We start from the raw sequence: 23,375 nt of genomic DNA on the forward strand, positions 1-23,375 counted from the left end.
CTTACCAGCAGAAGAATGTATCGAGACCTTAATACCTGATGATACAAATTACAGAAAAACATAAAATGTAAAATGTCTTTCTCAAAAAAGTTGGCACAGGTACACAGTTTTAAATAACTCAGCTTATAAAATCCTTTGGGAACAGCTAAAGACCAGTGTATTATATTAAACCTGGAACTTATTAATAAAAAAATGGTGCTGGGCATTAATAACCAACAACAAATAGGGTTCCCTCCGGGGGCATGTTTTCAACAGAGTGTATTGTTTCACAGTGGGTTTAGGAAGCTTCTTATGCTCTCTTTAACATTGCCACCTGGATAAAAACCTTTTTGTTTTTTACATCCGGCATCTTCCTTGGCTGTAGTTGTCTGGGATAGGTAAACAATTCTATACCACCCACACTCTTAAACATCATATTGACATATCTAAGCCATGGAATATGCAGTGCACCAGCAAGTGGCTACAATCCTCAATAACAAGCTGATTTAAATTAAGGGATGGGCTAGACCAAATTCAAAACAGTCGCATGATGGGTGCCAAAACAATGAGGTCAGTGATATAACCTAAACTCGCCTCCACATCAATCATGAATGATGGGGTACTGGTGGGAACAGCAAGGAGACTACACAGAAATTTGTTTCAATCATTTGGAGCTCTCCAACATCTTTGTACCCCCAAACGTCACACCCATAGCTTTCCATTGGAATACACTTCTCTCTGTATACCTTTACCAGGGCTAGCACCGGTTTAGCCCCCAAGTCTCTTAGCAAAATCCATTGTCACACCTACTGCCCTCATTAGGATGTTCTGAGGGATTTTTGTGCACACCATTACCCTCTATCATCTAAGAGTATCCTGAAAAAAGGAAAGGTCGAAACTTTAGTGAGTTCAACCACTTTACCAAAGACCCAGCAGCCTTCCAACAGCCAATCATCATTGTGTGAGATTTGGTATAGTGGATAGGTCTAAAGAATCCATAAAATCTCTGAAGGCATTCAAGAGATACTGGAGATCCATAGTGGTCCGTACGATCAGGTCAGCATCCTCTGCATATAGTAATGCTGGAATTCATTTAGGAAGAAGAGAAAAAAGGGAGGTACCCTTATATTACAATCAGGGACAGGGTCAATAATTCCAGAAAGCACACAAGGTCACAAAGAAACAAAGACAGTTGCTTTTAACGTTCTGTATAGTACTAGTTCATAGAGGTAAAATGACAAAGTTATATAATGTTATATTATTCAATAGTAGTGAGTCAGAGCCACATAGAAATCTAATCACAAAAATAACTAAAGCATATAAAAAGTATTCAAAAGAAATGTACAATCATGGTTAAAAACAGCTCATATTAACTGCATGCATGCTCATGATGAGCCCAGCTCGTCATGAGGCACAGTGGAGCTGTGCTCATGACGAGCTGGGCTCGTCGTAACAGTAGCGCTACTCCCACGTGCAATTGATTCCCCGCCTGTGCGGGAGAATCAATCAGTGGGCGGAGCACAGCGCCGCCGCCCCCGCGCCACGGGGGAATTACCCCCGCGGCGAAGGGGTTAAAATACATTTGATATACAAAACAACAAAAATATCACGAGAAAACAAGTCGACGCTGCGTTTCGGTGAGTAGTAGATCATTCACCTTCCACAGGACAGTTTTCTAGAACATTTTTGGCCGTAACCGATATTCAATATCTTTAAGGGTGTTGGAACAACACGGTACTTAAGAACAAAGGGATTGAAGATGGTCCACTCATTAGAACCTTCAGTTAACAGCCAATAATATTGGGTGTGTTCATTGGTACCACCAATTCAAAATTCATCTCCAGTGGTGCACAGGGTCTCAATAAAAGTGGTGCAAATATGTAACCAGCTAGCATGTCATGGTTGGATACTTAAATTTACAAATGATAATCTTCACCCTCTTTTTAAATTTCTAGGGTAAATAGGCTGATTTAGTTGCTGTGATGCTGGAGTGTCCAAGGCATTAAAACCTGCAATTGACAATACGGCCTCCCTGCAACCAACGAACGAGTTCCTGGTATCCCCGCTGATACTTCATATGTGGATCGGTAAGTCTCTTTTTACAATGTTTCTTCTCCTTCCTTTTGTAGGGTCAAACGTTGGGTTCCCATGTCCTGGCTGGGCTTGAGTGTGGTAGTCAATCAAGTTTGTTCACTTGTTCAGAGCAAGCAGACGTTTTACGCATGTGTAGAAGTCACATGGAAACAGAGACGCGGTCACCCTCCAAGGCCCAAATGGGAACTATTAATAAAGTCAACGAAGAACATGTTAAAATACAACTTAAATGAATTCACTGTATACCACTTACTTCTACTCTAACCCCATTTACTTAATAAATCTTTTGCATTAATAGCTTAGTAGAACTTGCATGGGTTACTTTCAGCTCAGCATGCGCGTTAGTGCTTTACCTTAAAGCGGCCATTTTAGAAGCTATTGAGCAGCTGCAAAGTTTCCCCCCAAGCAACAGGAAACGTCATACTACGTAGATGTAGTAGAAGCATGCGCAGAAGAATTCCCGCGTTATAGCAGCCACTGTAGGACACTCGGATTACTTATTAGTAAAGCACATAGAAAAGCGTCCCCTAGATGCAATAATGTTGAATGTGGTGCACTGTTAGTACTCACGGACAGATTGGTTATAGTATTACAGGTTATTCGAGAGGATTGCAAACGAGCAAGTTTCTTTTGATGCGAAACCTTGCTCCATCACCTGCACCTAGGAATGATGTGTACAGCTGAAAAAGCTGGGGGACGTAGTCTCACCCCAGCGAGTACGGCTGCTCCACCAACAACAAAGACTGTGGACAAAGAATGAAGCTCCTCGCACTACAGGACACTTTCACTGCTCTTATGACACTCCTGCACCTGGGAATGACATGGACAGCGTGGAAAGCTAGGAGGCATAGTCCCACCCCAGCGAGTACAGTTGCTCCACCAACAACAAAGACTGCGGCTAAAGAATTAGGCCCCCGCGCTGCAGGATGCTTTGTTGCACTTATGGCGCTCCTGCACCTGGGAATGACGTGGACAGCGTGGAAAGCTGGGGGACATAGTCCCACCGCAGCAAGTACAGCTGTTCCACCAACAAGAAAGATGTGGTTACTGCTGCATTGTCTTCTTCCCTCCTTCATTCCTTTGGTTTCTCCTGATGTTATGAAATTGAGTGATTTTAGGCAGATCTCTGTTAAAAGTGCTGCAAAATTGCTCTATTCTGTTCTACTCTATTTTAAAGTATGCTCACACTGTTGAGGCATTTTAAAGCTGGGGAAATTAGACTGGCTTGTGACTTTGTATCGCAACATTGCACCCTCCTTTCTCTGGGGAAATCCCTTCATCTACAATGAGTAGAAAAGAGACAGATGTATTTAACATCTCATGTGCCCTTTGATGCCTCCGTCTTTTACAAAGCTAGGAAAGAATGCCTTCTTGAGTGCAACTGCATTCCATACCACACTTACTGCATGCAAAACCGTGTTACTTGAGATTGTGTTGCTAATGTGATGGTGTGTCATTACCACTTGGCTATTACTGTGAAAGAGCTGAAAGCCAATGACAAATTTAATGAGCTTGGATTATCATTAATCTGAGCCAATCAATTTATTTTCCAGCTGATGCCTGTTGAAACTTCTCTTGCGGTAAATCCATATGCCTGCTTATTAACTTGATGGACTTATATGTGACGTTTCCCTTCCCTTTCTCACACATTATGAGTACTCTTGAAAGTGCTTAGTTCTTACGTTTATATCATGAATACTGTTCATGTTGCTGAAGCTGATGCTTTTGAGATGTTGGCAAGGCCATGGTAGGGCATCATGATATGGAGTCAGATTTCAGATTTCTCTTGGTTAATCTGCTGCACATGTTGCTCTGTAGGTTGACCTTGAATTCAGTTTTTCCACTGTAGTGAGAATGATGAACCTACTGTCCGGCCTCTGAAACCCTGTATGCTTTGCTTGGAAGACCACATGCTGTACTCAATACGAGTGTCTAGTCTGGAAAGTGGTGATAATGATTCTTCATTCTGTGTTTTCTCTTGCTCACATCACATTGAGTTCTTTTAGGGAACAAACTAAATATCACTTCCAAACAATAGTGTGGCTGGGATTATGGCTAGGCCTGGGTGGTAAAGTCCACTCCATTCGGGGAGTTTGAGGAGTTTTCTGCACTTTGGCTCCTCGGAGTTCGCGGAGTGTAGAAAACTCTGCAGTGGAGTTTTTTCCCTGTTCGCGAACGGTAACAGAATTGCGGCCCGAGCAGCAGGAAGATCAGCGTGAATGGCAATTCGCACTGCAGTCCACCACTTGCAGAATTCCGCAGGGTTTTTTTGGTCACTTCGCCCAGGCCTGATTAGGACAGGCTTCTTATGTAAACATAGCTGGTGCTCATTAAGTGCGCCTTCCAGCCTCCTAATGTTCTTATGCCTAACAGCTTACTACAGCCAAGAAAGGTGCCACGTCTCCCACTAAATCTTTAATCACCGTGGCTGGCTTTTGTCCCCTTTTTGTGTCTTCTACTCCAATGCATCTAGTTTTCAACACCTCAGCCAACTCTTTTGTGGGACTGCATCGCAGCTTCTTAAAATCCAGTCCTATAGCAAAATCAAACTACATCTCATCTTTGCTGTTACTCTGAGCTTTCATCAGCATACACTTTCTGTCATCATCCTTATCATCTTTTTTAGGCCCACAGTTGCTGCAGATAGTGCTGTGTTTCACTTGGGCATGGTTGATTCGATATGTTTAGAGGTGGTAACCTCTTTGTCACTCACTACCGCTGCTCATTCTTCTCAAATATTCTCCAAGAGCGGATACGGTTGGTGCACACGCTACACCTTATATTGTCCCATGTAACATGCCATACCTGTTTTAGTTTAGCCTTGGCTGCGCCCCATTTACAGAAACATTTCAACATGCTGAAAAACTGTACAGTCCACAAAATATTGTACAAAGCTTTTCTTCCACTGAGATACACGATCTGATGGATTCCCACACTCAGTCAGAATAGCAGTGTGACTTGTTTCAGACAACTTTCTACCTGAAAATTGGCTATAAAAGCAAATATACTCTTTTTTGTAATAAATCTGGTCATTGTTAAGTGAATTGCATGCAACACATCATGCATTGTCCACATGCTGAACAAAGCTAAAAGGTTAATTTTTGCTAATTTGTTGTTAAATTTGCCTACCTCTTGTCATGTTTCTGCTTTCTGGTTTTCCTGTAAAACGTTGCTATCAGTCCAGCTCTGATTTAAATACAATTACCTCTATTTAATCATATATTTGTCTGAGATTCCGACACTCTTCTGACCCATTTTAACACGCATTCCTTGCACAAGAAACCTCTACTCAGTGAGGCAAAGTATATTGCAGAGCCACCTGTTTCCTACCTTCCTATGTGCCATATTGCATTTGCTCCTTAGAAGGTGCTATCACCCATGAGCTCCCTTTATCAAGTTGAGTTTGCTCGTACTGTGTTTATGATCTTGACTTTCAGTAAGAATACTAACTAGAAAGGGTGTACCAAATACCAAACACACTGCTTAAAAAGCAGAAAATACAGTTTTAAGGAGACAAAATGTAAATTCTAAAAAATACGCATTTATTGAGTTAACTGTAAGTAATTAATCTGGCATGCTATAGGCCAGGGGCGATTTACAGTCTTGATGTGGTCTGCATTAGATTGCCTGGGGTTGTAGGCCTGGTGATGTGAAGGCCCCAGATAATGATGACACAGAGTTGCGGTAGTGGTCAAGAACCACGAGGCAGGTCCCCCGGGTCTCTGAAATTACTTTGACCCCTTCCCCCTGCCGACATCAACCAGTCCCTGCAGAGAAGAGGATCCACATCGTGAACACCCCTAACAATGACCTGTAGGTAGAAAAGTCCACCAACATAAATAACAGTCTGGTATAGTTATTGTGATATCCCGACTTGAGCCCAGAGTGGCTGCTGAGAAATGAGGAATTTCCATGCAAATATCCCATTTTCAGGAAAGTTTCTCATCCAGGTGAGAAACAGTGAAGGCGCAGAATAATTCATTCATTTTAATTCCAGTTACCGGCAGAATCTGGGATTACTCAGCACTCCTATTTAAGGTCTGTGTTGGAATAGTATGCACAAGTAAAAGGATTTACGAGTCAAATATAACGTTCTGTGAATGTCTTGGACCCACAAATCTAGCTATTTGGGAAAATAGCTTTGTGAATGAGGCTGCGAGAAGCATTATTTACATAAACTAGACAGTTGAGGGTAATAGAATCTGAAATGTATAGCCCAATAAACCATCACTTCCTTAGCCTGACCATACAGGTCTCTATGGGTACCTTTTTCTTAAACTAGCACTGGCAAAGCCAATGGGTCAGGCTTTTATTAGGAGGGACCCGCACAGGTCTCTATGGATAACTTTTTAAAACAAGCACTGGCAAGCACTGGCAAACCCAATGGGTCTGGCTTTTATTAGAGGGGACACAGACTGGCTTTCATGCTGTCTGTGCAGTCTATCAAAAGTATTATTTGATTCCCCGTCGCCAAAATCTAATGGGAACACAAATGGGGAAATTGCATCTTCTATTAAATGCCATGGCATTCATGTGTAAATCATCCATGCAATGGTAAATCATGAAAAAACAATTAGCAGCCAATGGATTTAAGGGACTGATAAAAAGTCCACTCTCTTTTTGTACTTCTCATTGTACTTTTTTGAACAATCCATGATAATAGTTATTCATAAATGAATGCTCCCTCTAGCCAGCTATAAAAGAAGGAACATGGTGGTCTGCACCAGTTTATAAGAAAAAGGACTCCCACTTTGGGAATTAAATATTGAAAAATATCTTGGATTTGGTTAAGGCTAATGGATTGTCACACCGGAGAGTCATTTCACAACGGTATTTCTTTTATTTTTGTACAGTTTATAAACTCTCCTAAGCTGTTGTCTTGTTTTATATTCTATACCATAATGTCAACTTCACCCTTAATTTAGCAGGGGGCAGTGCAGGTAAGAGAGGTGGGGCAGGGTAGGGGGGTTTTGACAGACGATGAGGGAAAATTAATTATTTAATTTTCCCACGTGGTCATCTGCTGAATTCCCTACCAACCCTGGCTCACCGTTCTTACCTGCTCGACCCACTACTGTCTTAATTCATAGAGCATGTCTGCCTTTAGCTGTAAAGATGTTTAATTATTCTGCAAGCTATACTTTACCATATACCCATGCCGACTGTCTGCTCACCGAGGATTTCAATACTAACTTGTTTCAGCAAAATCCGTCAGATTTGGGAGGTCTTCCATTATTTTCTTTGTCGGCTGAGGTCTCAATCTAAACCCCCAAATCAATCACACTGCGCTTTGGGGGAGCACTGTGTGTTGCAACTTTTTAGTGCAGGTTTCATCGTAATGAACAGTAGGTTCACACAGAATACTCCTCCAAATTGGTCATGGACAAATGGACGAAAGTTCTCTTTCTTAGACTATATCATCTGTAACTCAGCCATGTTTTCTCAATTGGAAAACTACAGCATTAAAGCTCAATCAGAGAGCGATCACCGCCCACAAGTCGTTATCATCAACACTAATCCAGTTTATCACAATTCCGCCCCAACAACCCACAAGGGAGTCCACTCAGAAAATGTAAAACGTTTAAGATGGAACGACAAAATTAGTATTAACATCATGAAGGAATGTCTGTCTTTTACATTAGGTGGCCCCTCTTCTATAGCTTCTCACATCGCTGATTGGTCACATTTTTGCTACCATCTGCTAAACCTCTTTCCATCGCATTCGCACTCTCACACGACTATTTGCAGTTCCCAGTTTCCTATTTCAAGCCAAACCATGAAATTAAAGAAGATCAGAAATACCACCCTGCGGGCAACCAGGAAGCATCCAGAATGTAATGATCGCCTGATCGACTCCAAAATTGCTTAAAAAAACTATAGACAGGCATACCAAAAAGATAAACAACTTCATCTTGATCAATTTTGGTGCATTCTTCTTTGGGAAAGTAAAAACCGCAACTCAAGAAAATGTTGGGCACTACTGAATAGACAAATTGATGGAACAACTAGACAGGGGAGTGCAAACATTGCTGAGGCAGAATGGGTCACATTCTTGACTGATCATTTTAAGGACAATGGAGGTGCAGACTCTCTAGCAACAAACACCTCCACATTGATTAAAGACGGGCCTTTGGAGCACCAGGATAACTCCCAAGAGTTGACGCAGCCCTAATGCGAGATGATCTCTATTACTCAAGCATGGCTGGCCAAAATACTATCAAACCAGACGGAGCGCCAGGTCCAAATGATTTGCCACAGGCCTTGTTCAAAGCAAATGTTCCCTATTGGACACAACAATTAGCAACCCTCTTTAGATAAATGCTGAGTTGGTTAACCACACCGGACTCATGGCGAGGTGCAGTAATTCACCCAATATACAAGTCTGGCGCCCACTCGTCTCCAAACAACTATAGGTTGATAGCCTTACTGGACAACGTGGTAAAGCACTTTGCGAGTATCCTACTTGAAGAACTGAGCTCCTGGGCTGACCAGAAAGGTCTGATTCCAATAAACCAAACGGGCTTTACTGCAAACTCGGGCACAACGTCCAACTTACTGGCATTATCAATACTTATTGATAAATCGCTTATTTCATCTAAGGTGGTCTTTTTTTGTTTCATTGATTTTAAAGCTGCCTTTGATCGGGTCCCTAGGGTAGCGCTCTGGGCAAAGTTAACGAAATGGGGAATCCCGGTCAAACTACTGGAGGTCATTGTTCAATTATATACTAACACCTGGATACAAGTTAAGCTTGGTACTGGCACACATCTGTCTCGAAAAATTTCAACAACACGAGGAGGGAAACAGGGATGTGTGCTTGCCCCATTGCTCTTTAACTTGTTTATTGCCGACCTCTCAGCCGAACTGGACGAGATAAATAGCCACTCCCCTAAGATTGGTGGTGTGCAGTTAAGTAACCTTCTGTATGCCGATGACCTTTTTCTTTTCAGTCTTACCCGAGTAGGGCTGCAACGATTGTTAAATAAACTATATAGTTATACCGTTATGAACAGCCTAGAGTTTAACTTAAAGAAAACTCAAGTAGTTATATTCGGCAGAAAACATTACAGAGGTGGTGGCTGGACGTACAACAATTCTGGTCTTGTTGTAGGAAAATCCTATAAATACCTGGGGGTTAACTTTGACTCCAGGGGCACCCTTGCCAAACACCGTAGCGACATTTCAATGAAAGCCACAGCCCTCCGACTGAATTTCTCAAAACTTTCAAAAAAACTGATGGGTCCGAGTCTAACCCCAATAATGGAAGTCATGAAAGCCAAAGTTGGCCCCACGCTGTCATACGATATTGAAATTTTCAGGGGAAAAATTAGCACAACATTAAATCAACATGTGACCAAGATCTATAAAAGTGTTTTTCACATGCCGAAATCTGCCTCCGCCGCACAGATTAGATTAGAATTGGGCCTTTTAAATTATGAAATCTCCAGCTTAGGTGCCTATTTGTGGAGAAGTGTGGCTCACTGGTTAGAGGAGGCAGACCCTGAAGCAGAGGTCAGCCCGGGACCAGGGTTCAATTCCCGACTTGGCAGGGTCTTGACTCCATATGTCCACGGACTCGATAATTCTCGCTTCGGTGCCTACTTGAATCACGAGTTCACACTCTGCAACTCTGGGCAATAGCTTGCTTAATCTCCACAACGGCCCCTCGCGGCGGGATGCCTGGCTTTCACCTTGCGGATGCCCTGTTGGGGTTATCTCACAGGGGAATACCAGGACGGGTTCCCTAAGCAAGCGCCGAGATGCCTCCGGGTAGTCGTGCGCTATATAAGCACGTAATCATTTCATTTCATTTCATTTCATTCATTCATTTAAATCTGTGCCATAAGCTAAGGCAGGCTGAAGCTGGGTCCCTTGAGTCAATGTTGTGGTTGGACATTAGCTTTAATAATCCACGTGGGACCTACAGTAAGTTCTTCAATGAATGTGTACAACAATTTTCAGCAAGCGACCTTTGGAACCTAAATCCCAGTCAAACAGCCTTTAAAACTAGCATCAAGAAGTGCAATCGCATGCTGTCCCATACCACCGACAAAGCTTTTCTTGCCAAACGCAAGCATGCATGGGCAGTAATTAATTATTATCAGTTTGCTTCACCGTCATCATATCTGCCCTGCACATATCCTTTGTATTTAAAATTGCGATTTATGGCGCTTAGACTGGGGGAATGGCACCTGCTGAAACATTTACCTATTTGGCGTCGCACGTCAGACAACCAACAGTGTAGGGGCTGCGGGGCCCCGGTGGAATCTATGGAGCATGTTGTATGCCTCTGCCCTGCACTTTTGACTCAGCGCAGATTAAAATTGAGGCCAGAATGGAATAGACTGGGAGTTTGGTCCTGTAGGCAGGGAATCATTGCGGCTTTGAACCCAGAGAACACAGCCTTAAATATAAGTTTTACAATTTTTATTCACTATGTATATCGTAAATTTAACCAGCAAATTGTAGGCCCGGTAGAAATTTTAAAGAGGGCTACAGGTGACTAAAACAAAACTGTAGACCCACAAAGCCTCACACTGGTCTCCATTGTGTTCTTTGTGCCTGCAATACTAGGGTATGCGAACCCGATGATTCTTCATCAATATCGACAATTGACAGCTGTTTTAATGAAATGTTCACACTCTCTGGGTCTCTTTGTAATCCTGGGTCTCCTTCACAGACTCTGATAGCAACACCTACTTTTTTGTTACATTATCAATCTTTTTAAAAATATTTTGCTGCTACTTAGTTTTAAAACCCGCATTTTTATATCACTTTGGTCATTTTAATTGCTTATTCTGTATATGTATGGTATGTGTGTCATGCTTTTATGATTATATCTTTTATCAAATAAAGTTACCACAACTGTCCATATACCCATGCGAGCAATAGATATACAGTATATAAAATCTCATGAATGAAGACCATCCTTAAAAGCAAGCCCTTAAAATGGATCTGTGCTATGCAGTATTGAAGAGCAACTATATGAAGTTTATTGGACACATATGGTATTAATGTCTGGACATTCATCAGCCATAGAAAACGAATTTAATATAATTAGTAGTAATATTAATACTATTATTATATTTGTTTTTATTAGTAGTAGTAGAAGTAGTAGTAGAAGTAGACATAGTAATACTAATATTATTATTGTTAATATTATTAGTATTATTCCTATTGTTATTATCATTATTATTGTAATTAGTTAGATATATTATTGTTTTGGTGTACAAAGCAGCTACTGTGTATTCTTTAGTGCTGAAAGCTCATCAAAGTTCTATTACAAGGCTCTAGTTGGTCATGAGAATGCACTGTTCGCAGACCATGGCAAATTGTAATGCCTGATCATCCCTATTTGACCATTCTCCTGTGGGTGCACTGGTGTCGTGAACATTGAGTGCTGCTTTCAGTTAGTCATCTGATGTTAATGTTTTAATTCAATCAACCTAACACTCTAACACAACATTAGGTACGGTCTCCCCTCTGTGAAAATAAAACGCATTTCTGAATACAAATGGAAGCGATTTTAAACGTCTTCCGCCTCATTGAAATTCATTGGACGAAGACCGGGCAATCAATTGACTATCAATGAAGACCAAACGTTAGAACTGAAGTGCTTGCCATCTACGAATTGTATTAATAATTGATTCCACAACCGAAGGCTGGATGAGGCTACTATATCTACATTTTAGAATAAAGCAGTCCTCTCATGAAGGTATGATGCATTGGAAGCGGTCACTCCAACCATGCACACCATGGTGCACCCTTGTTCATAGGTCAAGATAAAGAGCTACTATTCGGTAGTCACAATATGAGATGCTGTAATAATTCACCAAGGTTGCAAAGATTTAAAGGCATGTTTTTTTCTATATCAAAATTCCAGGACCAACAGGATCTTTGGTACATCTCTGGGTTGTACCCTTGCCCCAACATTCGCCGTTCATTAACTACTGAAAGAGCAAATAGTGGAAACACTTTGAGTCAGATTTACACATTTTTGACGCAACGCAGAGCAGCAACCAAAGTTATTGTTCCACATGGTGTAAGAAGGAGAGAGCTGAGCACAGCCATGTCTTTTACTAAATGGTGCTGTTTCTCTCTCACCCACGCTAGCATACTTTAAGCAGCTGTGTGCCATGCACACACCCTTGCACTACAGTGCAAGGGTATGTGCATGATGTCTAGCATAGGTTTTATACTCGAAGGCTAAACCGGCAGTGAAAAATACTATACCTAGACATAGCTTAAAACTTTTCCAAGAGCGTATGTGTTCCGTACATTCCAAAACACATACAAATGTGGAAAGACTTGGCATATAAGCTAAACTGGAAATATTTAGAACAGGCAGAAGCTTCCAGGCCTGCTTCAGCCCGTCCTGCCTCACCTCTTTGCTTCCCCATCCCCTCCACCTCTCTGCTTTTTGTATCTTTTATGTCCACATTGTTCTAAATTATTTTCCCCCTTCTTATGGCACTTTAATCATGGTGGAGATTACAGGCTGATCCAGTCCCTGGACATCAAGTCCTCCAGTGAAGGTCTATGACTTATGGTAGTGCGAGTCGCCTAGAGATGCAGCAGCTGACTGCAGTGTTTGGAGCTGCCTGGAGCCATGAAACCTTCAGGGGGTCATAGGAATCACAGGAGGCATGTACAGAGTGGTCTTGAGGCAAATAGCTGTTACAATTCACAGGATGATTTGATGACAACTGGAACACAGCACATGGTGTGACTTGCAGCTCAACAGAGTAGTAGAGTTGAGAAGAGCTGTACCACAAGTGGACCATGATGATTTACTGAGATATATGAGGCCAACTAAGGTGGTCAAGACATAGCCTTCCCGATCATTAGCGGATCGGTGCAGGCATCGGTTGTGTTGCTCTGGTGAATAATTTGTGCTGCTAGAAGAAATACGCTCTGGGGGAACAAGTGGGGGTTTTTAAATATAAACACGTTTTTATGCTGCTATTTTTTATTGAATTGCTGCTACTCACTTTGAACTAAAAATCAAGCTGTGCTGGGAATTTTAAAAGTGAATGAATTTTTGTATTGCTTATTTGCACGAGAGGCGGGAAGGAGCTTACTGAATGCCCCGGGGGGACCATTAGTATTCACTGTAAGCGGGTGTAGCAGTCTAGCAGCGCGGGCCCCTACGCTCATTTCTCCTCAAAAGAGGCGGATGACACGGCCGCGCAGCGGGCGCGCCTAAGGCAAGCCCGTCTGCGCCCGTCCGACTGGGACCAGGGGCCAGGACCCTTGGCCGCGTAACAAGAGAAAAAATATCCTATACCTCTGTGTCAGGTAAGAGATATGTCACCCCATAACTGCCTACAGAGGTTAGTCAAGGACTGTTATAAATGTCCCCAATGCGGCTTTGATTTAGATTCCTGGCGTACGCCCTCAGGGAAGAAATGCCTGCCAGTCTTTACGACTTTCAGGATGGCCATTTTAAACTGCCGCTCACTACCCAGACACACCATAGAGCTTTGCCTGCTCCTCAAGGAATATGATTTAGATGCCTTGTTTCTTACTGAAACTTGGCTCTCAAGTGTATCTGACCCAGCGGTAGTACAAGCCATCCCCCCTGGATATGTGATTCAGAGACAGGATCGGGAAGGGAGCAGAGGAGGGGGCCTGGCTATTTTGTTTAAAGACAAATTCAACTGTCGGATTACACCCGGCCTGATTCCAGACTGTGAACGTTTGTTTTTTCACTTGGCTTTTCACCTACATGCACTTTCTCTGGAGTCCTCATTTATCGCCCGCCGGGCCCATCGGGCCTCTTTATTAGAGAGCTCCCGGACACTTTAGCTAAAGCGGTTAGCTCCTCTTCAAATTTCTCTGTTTTAGATGGTCTCAATATTCACTTGAATCTTTCCACATCTGCAGATGCTGAGGCGATCATAGACAATCTGGGTGCGTTGACACTCACTTTGAAAGTGCTCGCCCCCACCCATCAGAATGGCCACCTCCTCGACCCACTCTTCTTCAATATTGACAGCCTTGTGGTAGGAAAGCATACACCCCTGCCTTGGTCAGACCATTTCCTGGTCCCTTTCGGTTGGACAATCCAGGAGGGTAGCCAGCCACGGCAAAAGGGAAAAACATGGTGCCGAAACTGGTCTAAACTCTCTGTTGAAACTTGGGCATCCACCCTCGACAATTCCAGACCGGTGTTAGGGGATGACCCTGAACGGGATAATCATATAGTCCAGCAATGGCTGGAATCATCCTTCGATACACTTATCCCGGAAAGCTGGATGACTAGGAAGAAAGATAGGCTTTGTGTAGCATGGTATTCCCCCAAACTTAGAGAACAGAAACAAGTATGTAAACGCCTTGAGAGACTTTGGAGGAGAGATTTTTCAAGTACGGAGAAAATCAAATACAGAGAAGCAATTAAAGTTTATAAAGCAGGAATTAAAAGCGCCCAAGCTGAGTATTATGGAGCAAAGATTATCTCCGCATCTTACTCCCCCAGGGACATTTTTAAAATTATGAAAACCCTTATCAAACCCCCTGCACCTCCATTACCTTCAGAGGATGTCACAGCACGGTTCACAAGGTTGGCCCAATATTTTCATAAGAAAATTGATGATATTTACTCCACCTTTACTCCCCCTCTGACCACAGGACTGTCCCCTATAGAGGCAGAGCCCCGTCTTTCGGAGCCCCCCATTGAGACCATCCCTCACCTAGATATAAACTCCCTGAAAACCTACATGGAGCAGCTGAAATCCGGCTCACCAAGAGATACAGCATCTCCCGTGACCCTCAATCGGGTTTTTGACTCTGTCGCACCAACCTTTCTGGAGCTTATTAATAGTTCGCTGTCCTCTGGAATTGTGCCGTCCACATGGAAACGAGCTATGGTCAGAGCATTATGAAAGAAACCCTCCCTGGACCCCGAGGTGTTTGCCAATTATCGGCCAATTTCACTCTTACCAGGGATTGCAATGATATGCGAAAAACACGTTAATCATGTTCTCTCCACATTTCTGGAGGAAAATGAACGTCTTCACCCTTCTCAAACGGGTTTTAGACCCCAACAAGGCACAGAGACAGCCTTGCTAGCTGTGGTCGAAGAAGCTAGGAAAATCGTAGACAGTGGCAGGTCCGCAGCTATTATATTGCTCGATCTTAGTGCAGCATTCGACACTGTTAACCACCAACTTCTGATCCCAAGACTTAGAGAGGTGGGGGTGTCAGGAACTATACTGAAATGGCTGGAATCTTTCCTGACAGCCAGGTGCTTTCAAGTCTTTGAGGGTAGTACCAGCTCTGAAAGAATACCTCTACAATGCGGAGTGCCGCAGGGCTCCTCGTTGAGCCCCACGCTTTTTAATGTCTATCTGCGCCCATTGGCTGAGGTGGTAAAACCCTTTGGGGTTAATATCATTACGTATGCTGATGATACTCAGCTGATTGCATCCCTGAATAGCTTGGATAATACTAGGAGCAACTTGGCCAGCTGCTTGGAGGGGATCTCTGTTTGGATGGACAATTCCTTCTTAAAATTGAACGCGGCCAAGACTGAGGTGATGTTCTTGGGTAAAACTAGCAATATGGACATCAGTACGCTTTGGCCACAATGTTTGGGGACTTTACCTGCCCCCAAAACTCAAATAAAAAGTCTTGGGGTGTGGCTGGATCATAGTTTAAATATTAAGGAACAGGCACACAGGGTGGCAGGTACCTGTTATGGTATCCTGAAAATGATCAGGAAAGTTCTTCCACTTCTGCCTTTTGTTGCCAGGAAGCTCTTGGTGCAAGCCCTGATTCTTTCGAGGCTTGATTATGCCAATGTGCTTTACTTAGGGTCTCCATCCATAACCATCAAAAAACTACAAACAGTTCAAAATTGTGCGGCTCGATTGCTGCTGCAGGTTCATAGGCAGGAATCGGCCAGATCTCACATTAAATCCCTGCATTGGCTCCCGGTGGCTGGGAGAATTCAGTTTAAGGCCTTATGCGTTGTCCACAAGGTACTCTCTGCTAAGGCCCCGCCGGTCCTTCGATCTATTATTCTCCCGTACCTCACAAGCAGATCCCTCCGCTCTGAGAAAAAACATCTAGCTATAATCCCCAGAGTACATCGAGCCCGGAGTGGGGGACGTCTTTTCTCCCTCTTTGCGGCTAGAGGGTGGAATCAGCTCCGGATCACATCCGACTTGAGACCAATCACCTCATCTTTCGTAAACAACTGAAGACCGCGCTGTTCTCCAGAACTGTCTGATTGCGTGATTGTCTGACGGCTTGTCTCTAGCGCTGGGAGGCCTTTGGTAGCCATGCGCTCTATAAGTATTAGTCATTCATTCATTCATTCAAGAAACACAGATTATGAAATGATTACACCAATGCCCAAACCATGGTGGTAAGTCCTTAAGCGAACACAAAATGATGGACAGAGTGCTGAAGCTTTTCAACCAATCACCCCCGTCACAGATCTGGGTTTAATCCATTGTTCTTTTGCTCACTATGCCACCCCAGTTTGGACCCAGCCATATGCAAATCAGTCTTGACCTTGTTCCTCATGAGAACAGTTCAGGCCAAACTGCCAAACCAGGTTCTCACTGAACCAGAAACAAGCATCTTGGGACCGGTTTCAAGGTATTACCCCTCATCAGCCAGGCTAGATTGCAACATTCACCCAGTTACAGATCTGGGTTAAATCCATCGTTATTTTACTCTTCACGCCATTATCTTTTTGTACACAAGGTTCTCTGCCCCTACTGCAGACTACCCAAAGTTGTAAACTTACTAATAACTTGCAGTTTGTGAATTCCCAAAAAAGTCAACTTGAACAAAAGTGTATATTTTATTTTCATTTGTGCATAAGACCCACCATCTGTGGGATGGGCATTGGCTGGTATGCTGGGATTGCTGAGGGCACTGAATCTTTTGCGTCAAGGTGTTTGTTAGTTGAAAACATCCGAAGTCTTGACAACCTAATGTTCATGTATTTTAAAATGTACCCAATGTCTCTCATTCCTACAACGTGATGGCTTTTTGCACTTAAACCAAGCAAAGGACTAAGTCAATGCCTCATTTTGCTCTGGGGAGAGGCAGAGATTGCACACTTTGTGGTGGTCTGTCCAATTATACTTGATGTTGCACTGTGGGAAAAAACGGAAGGGCATTCAATCCATTACCCCGTGTTTGCGCACAAACTCTTAGGCGCTACATCGCGGGGAAGAAGGACTCAATGGAGTCTTCAAATCTGAATCAGTTCATGTACAATTGCACCACAGAGTCTTCTCCGGTCGATTCCGATTGTCCTGAGTTTATCAAGGAACAATTGGGTGTAGAAGGTTGCCAACAGCTATGTCCAAGAAAGCCCCTTAGAACTCTTCAACCTAGGATCAGTGCTTAATTTGTAAAATATTAAGTGCAAGGGCACTGACCAGGAGGCCACTGCAGCCTGCACCACCCATTGCCCTTGTCATCGCTGCCAAAACAACTACTAACTATCTCTCTTGTATGTAAATGTGACAGTTTAGATTATTCCAGGTCCCCAAAGCTAAAGGAATGGCTGGGGAGGCAGGTATTAGCAATTGTAATGTATATTGTAGTCCGAAAATACTGTTGTCCTGCTTATCTCTAAATTTGATGAGCAGCACCACCATGTGGTTGACTGTTCTAAGTATGGTGTTGACATTTAGGTGGCGGTGCCAGTGCCAAGCACCGGAAACAAATTAAGTGCCGGTGCTGAGCACCGGAAAGCACCTGCTCAAATTAAGCACTGCCTATGATCCTTTACAAAAGACATCTGAACTTAATGGTGAGTAAATATATGAGTGGCGTCAGCAACTATGACCACTGGAACACTATGAAGGAGGTCACACAATATACTGTGACTGGAAGTTTCTTTAAAGCAAAATAACTTGCGATGTCCAAGTCCAACTCTGCAATATACAGCCACATACGCTACAAACAAAATATTTTCTTCATCTGATGGTGTACTTCTGTGGCACAGGTAATGTGCATAGTGCATCATAAGGTGCAACAAACTGTGTGCCTGGTATCTGTATGCAATACATCCACTTAAGCCTGGTTGAATGCACTTCTGACAAAGTGAAGATGCACATTGTATAATAACATTGATATAATAATGTTGATAGACATATTCACTCATTTATTTTAATCACAAATTGATGTTCCTCTCCTGGAACATTGCTGGGCTTCTTTTTGGCCCATGTAAAAACAACTGCTAAATGAATTTAGGGCTGGAATTGTTTGTCTACAAGAGACAACAAACTGGGGTCACAGAGAATCTTCAATTAGAGAATTATTGTACTTAGTTGACAAGCAAGAAGCTCAAAGATAGGACATGTATGTGGAGGAACCATTATATTGTTGTTGATGATATACGTAAGGTCCTATGAAACCATTCACCATCCAAGAAATGCAATTCAATGTTGAATACTAGATCTCAGTTCTTTCCACCTCAAAATCACCCATGGTTACTTCTTAACATTTACATGTGCCATAATGCACTATTTAGAACTGTACTTCAATTCATCACTAAGGCAGAAGGAAAAAGATAACTAGGTCTTAATAGTTGGTGATGAAAACATATATTATCCACTATTAAGGAACCTCAGGAACTGTGTGACTTGAGTTAACTGCAACTCATTTTAAGCTCACCGTTCACAACCATGCAGCTCAGCTCTGGGCACATTGAGTGACAAGGATATTTCATGCTTATTCCTTGTCTACGCCTTTAGAGGTTTGCAGTACCTGTGTTGATACTTTGTCATTTAATTCATGTCTATGATATCTATGAATTTAGTGACTAGGTAGTAGTTCTTAATTTTTTCAGTAGTTTTAAAGTTATAGGGTCTGATTCACAAAGGTAAACTTAGTTTTGTGTACGTTTATGATTGTCTGCTATTCACAGAGGTATTTTACGAGTAGTATCTTTACGCCTAGGGAGTCTCTGCACATACAAAGATAGGACTGTCCTATTTCTTTATGTACGGTGACTCAACAGTCATAAAGATACTACTTGTAAAGTACCTATGTGAATACCAAACAGTGGTAAACTTACACAAAGGTTTAAGTTTACCATTGTGAATCAGGCCCATAATGCACAAAAACTCTGAAATATTGCAGCGGCATACTGTAGTAATTTTGTGGTCTATTGCAGGTTGGTTTCAGACCAGCTCATGGAACTGAGTCAACCTTGCTGACAGTCATGGATGACCTACGAATGAGGGCGGACAGGGGAGAATCAGCAATTCTGATTCTGCTGGACCTGTCCGCCGCATTCGATACGGTGAACCACGACATCCTGATAAAAAGACTAAAGAACATCGGAGTCGGAGGAGTCGCGCTTGACTGGTTCCGCTCCTACCTGACGGATAGATGGCAGGCAGTAGCCATCCCTCCATACCAATCAGAGTTCATTAAAGTTCCGCATGGGGTCCCACAGGGGTCTGCTATTAGTCCCATACTCTTTAACATTTATATGCAACCCCTGACGAGGATCATCAAAAGCCATGACATCAGCGTGACAAATTACGCTGATGACACTCAGCTAATGATCTCTCTTGATGGAGCCCATGCAAACTCATTGGAGACCTTCCACACTTGCATGCTGGAAATGTCACTCTGGCTAAACCAGAATTCATTACAATTTAACAGTGACAAAACTGAAATACTGCACTGCGTAGTGGGAAGAATCCCCAAAACTCTACCTACAGACTTCTGGCCTCAGTTGCTAGGAGACTCGCCTGCCCCAGTGAAATCAGTAAGGAATCTCAGAGTCACTATTAACAACAGCCTGAGCCTTGAGACTAACGTCAACAAGCAGGTCGGCAGCTGCCTTGCCTTATTGCGAGGACTGCGAAAGCTGCTACCTCTCCTTCCCCCACAGACTCGAGCTAATATAGTCAGGAGTACCATCCTCAGCCGCCTGGACTACTGTAATGCCCTTTTGCTGGAATCCCCTGCCTATCTCATCTCCAGACTTCAAAGCATCCAGGCGGCTGCAGCCAAACTGGCACTCTCTCGGGAACGAAGATGTTCCACCACTCTTGCTCTGGCCGATCTCCACTGGCTGCCCATACACCAGAGGATCTGTTTCAAATCTTTATGTATTGTCTTTAGGGCAGTTCATGGGCTAGGCCCCCGACCACTCCAAAATAAATTTAACTGGTATGAGCCTACCCGGTCTCTCCGATCCTCATGTTCTAATCTTATCAGCCTTCCTAGGATCAAGAAAGCCACCTGTGGGGGAAGAGCCTTCAGTATAGCCGCAGCTCATTTATGGAACAATCTCCCTATTGACATCAGGAAAACAAATGAATTGATGGCCTTTCGCAAAAAGGTGAAAACATGGCTCTTCCCAAAATAATCTACCAAAAAATCTATCAAAAAACCTAATTGATCAGCATCTTGTCCACTGTCCTCTTCTGTTCTACAGGGTTCTCAGCTATATGTACCTAGCGCCAGGATGCCCGTAGGGTTGCAGTGCGCTCTACAAATGCTATAAAAAAAAAAAAAAAAAAAATGACAAATCAGTATATTAGCCCTCAAAAAACTCTTCCCAAAATTTAGTGTATGAATGCTGGAATAACTCCAAAGATTGTCTGAAAGGTGCTCACTAGAACCTATGCTCTTAAATAGGTGCATCATCCCTTTCGTATCAGACATGTTAAAGATATGAGGTACTATTTCTCTGAAATGAAGTGGGAAGTTTATTCGATCTAGCACCTGTATTTCAGCCAAAAACCTTACAACCTGGAGATCAAAAGTCTCTTGGACTGAGGTTAAGACCGCCTCCTTCGGTAACAGCATGGCTTTCGGTCGGCTCAGAGAATCAATCTGTATAAAGTAAACATCCAACGAAGCTCGGTGGAAACAATACTTACATACAACAAGTAACCCTGGAACATACTGTGACCAGATATGCGATGCCTGGTACCATCCCACAACCACCTTGATTATTCAACATCAAATAGCCCCCATTCGAGAGCACTTTGAACACCAGATAAATCATGGCAGCTGGGAATCCTTTCAAGTGATATGATAGGTTTGTAACTGAAGTATTACAGGCTCCGTGAAGCACAATATCCTGACATCCCACTTAAAAAACTCTCACAGTCTGAACCGCTGAGAAAACCTTCAGTGTCCCCATTCCTGCATCTAAATCTTTACGGCAAATACCCAAGAGTCATGTATGTTCCCTGTCCCAATGCTTCATATCTGCCTACCTGGTGATATTGTATACCGTATTGAAATTGGAATGTCCTGACCAGCGGTGTTATATGGCCATGGATTAACCATCCTGTCGAAGGTGACTCAGCCACGGTAAAAGGTAATTGGCATACTTTTTCAATGTGCAGCATAGCTTATTGATAATTTGGGGGCGGAACCTGGCCTAGCCATGCCTCTAGGCTATGGTATTGTGACACTCAACAGAGGGGCCCGGGGTGGGGGCAAACCAATCATCTTTAAAACTGGATTCTCTTGTACTCTAACTAAAGAGGCCCTGGTGGGTTGTGATTGTGCATGTTTTAGGATTCTCTTTAATGCTAATTTCACGTTATCCGGGTTCCTAATCTAGCCCCCTCCGGGCCCATCTAAGGAGTTCAGGGATGCACTTATTGCAACTTCTGGCATACTCGCTATTAGACCAGCCAATTTCACTATTATTGGCGACCACAATTTACACTTGGATGCCAGCCATGACTGTGAGATCAGCAATTTCCAAGCAGATCTTGCTGCTTTGCAATTGCTCCAGCATGTCCCGGGATGTACTCACTTTGCGGGACATTTACTGAATCCAGTTTTCTATAACCTGCCCTCTCTCATAGTTAGTCCACCTATTCCTGTGAGCTGGTCTGACCATTATTTGGTAACTGTCACTAGCATGAGTGGGTCCTTCCCAGGGTACAGGGCAAAAGCCAGTTCTATGGCACCCCTGGCATAAACTCGACTTCGAGCAGTTCCGCACCCTCCTCCTGAGTCAAACGCCTAACCTCCCTAATAATCCAGATGTGGTGGAGAACACCCTTTCGGTGTGGCTGACCCTCCCTTGACTTACTCATTCCTGCCAGATGGTCGCAGAGTCGTAATGCTCAGTCCAGACCATGGTATAGTGACAACCTGGCCTCAATTCGGAAAAGCTGTAAAAGGCTGTAAAGGGCATGGAGGTGGGACTATGACCCTATCTTGAAAATACAATATTATGTAGCTATCAAGAATTATCATCGAGCCATCCAGAAGGAAAGAGCTGCTTACTATGCCAATGAGATCAGATCTAGCAGTAATCCTGCTAAACGTGTCTTCTCTCTGCTCAAGGATCTAAAATCCTCAGGGCAATCTCAAGCCACCCTTCCTTCTTCTAATCAGCAGTTCAAGAGCCTGGCAGCCTTCTTTATCACGAAGGTCGAGGACATTTATAAAACCTTTCCCCACATTGAGACTAGGGCCAGCTACTCCCTGCAATCCTGTGACGCCCAGGTACTCTCTGCTTTTCCGGCACTCCCTCGAGAAGCGATGTGCACGATTTGTAATAAATTTAAATCAGGATCCCCTGCAGACCCTCTCAAACCGGATCTTTTCCTGAAATTTCTACCTCAACTGCTCTCTCCCTTCTGTAAACACATCAATTTATCTCTATCTTCTGAGGTGGTTCCCACTTCCTGGAAACATGCCAAGGTGGTTCCTCTGTTAAAGAAGCCCACGCTGGATGCCTCAAAACTGGAGAGATTCGCCCTATCTCCCTCCTCCCACTGGTGTCCAAGATTACCAAAACCCACATCAATGCCACCATTACAAAGTTGTTAGATAACAATCTGCTAAACCCATCCCAGAACGGCTTCCGGCCTCGGCATAGCACAGAGTCCGCCCGTCTGGCTGAAGCAGAATATCTGAGGGGCACGTTAGATGTCTGTTGCACCTCAGCTTTAATGTTATTGGATCTGAGTGCTGTGTTCGACACTGTGTCCAATCGGATCCTGCTGCAGCGTCTGGAGGACATCCGTGTCGGCGGCTCTACCCTGGGCTGGCTCACTTCCTTCCTTGCTGAACATACCTTCCAGGTGTCTGTCCCTCCCTTCTGCTCCCAGGTACATGCTGTCCACCAAGGGGTTCCGCAGGGTTCGGCTTTAAGCCTAACCCTTTTTAACATCTATATACAACCTCTGGCAGCAGTGGCCAGGAGCAGAGGATTAGCTGTGGTATCTTATGCGGATGACACACAGCTGGTAGTGGCATTATCTGACGACTCCGGGCAGGGTGCACTTAAGTTTCAGGAAGATTTAACAGCTATTGCAGATTGGATGACAGTTAATTTT

The 23,375-nt window shown here is 43.4% G+C and overlaps 1 protein-coding gene and 1 long non-coding RNA gene across 2 annotated transcripts in view; one reads left to right on the forward strand and one right to left on the reverse strand.

Annotated features, from left to right (window-relative positions):
• ST6GALNAC5 (ST6 N-acetylgalactosaminide alpha-2,6-sialyltransferase 5) overlaps positions 1 to 23,375 on the reverse strand; it is a 727,364-nt gene that overhangs the window by 72,892 nt on the left and 631,097 nt on the right. The gene's annotated exons all lie outside the window — the stretch shown is intronic.
• Positions 1,933 to 23,375, forward strand: part of LOC146834584 (uncharacterized) — a 133,347-nt gene continuing 111,904 nt past the window's right edge. Inside the window, exon 1 of the long non-coding RNA XR_014960639.1 lies at positions 1,933 to 2,066. This is a non-coding gene — a long non-coding RNA (uncharacterized LOC146834584). The remainder of the gene's footprint in view (positions 2,067 to 23,375) is intronic.

This window comes from Triturus cristatus, chromosome 4_2 (assembly GCF_964204655.1).
Source record: "Triturus cristatus chromosome 4_2, aTriCri1.1, whole genome shotgun sequence".
NCBI lineage: Eukaryota > Metazoa > Chordata > Amphibia > Caudata > Salamandridae > Triturus > Triturus cristatus.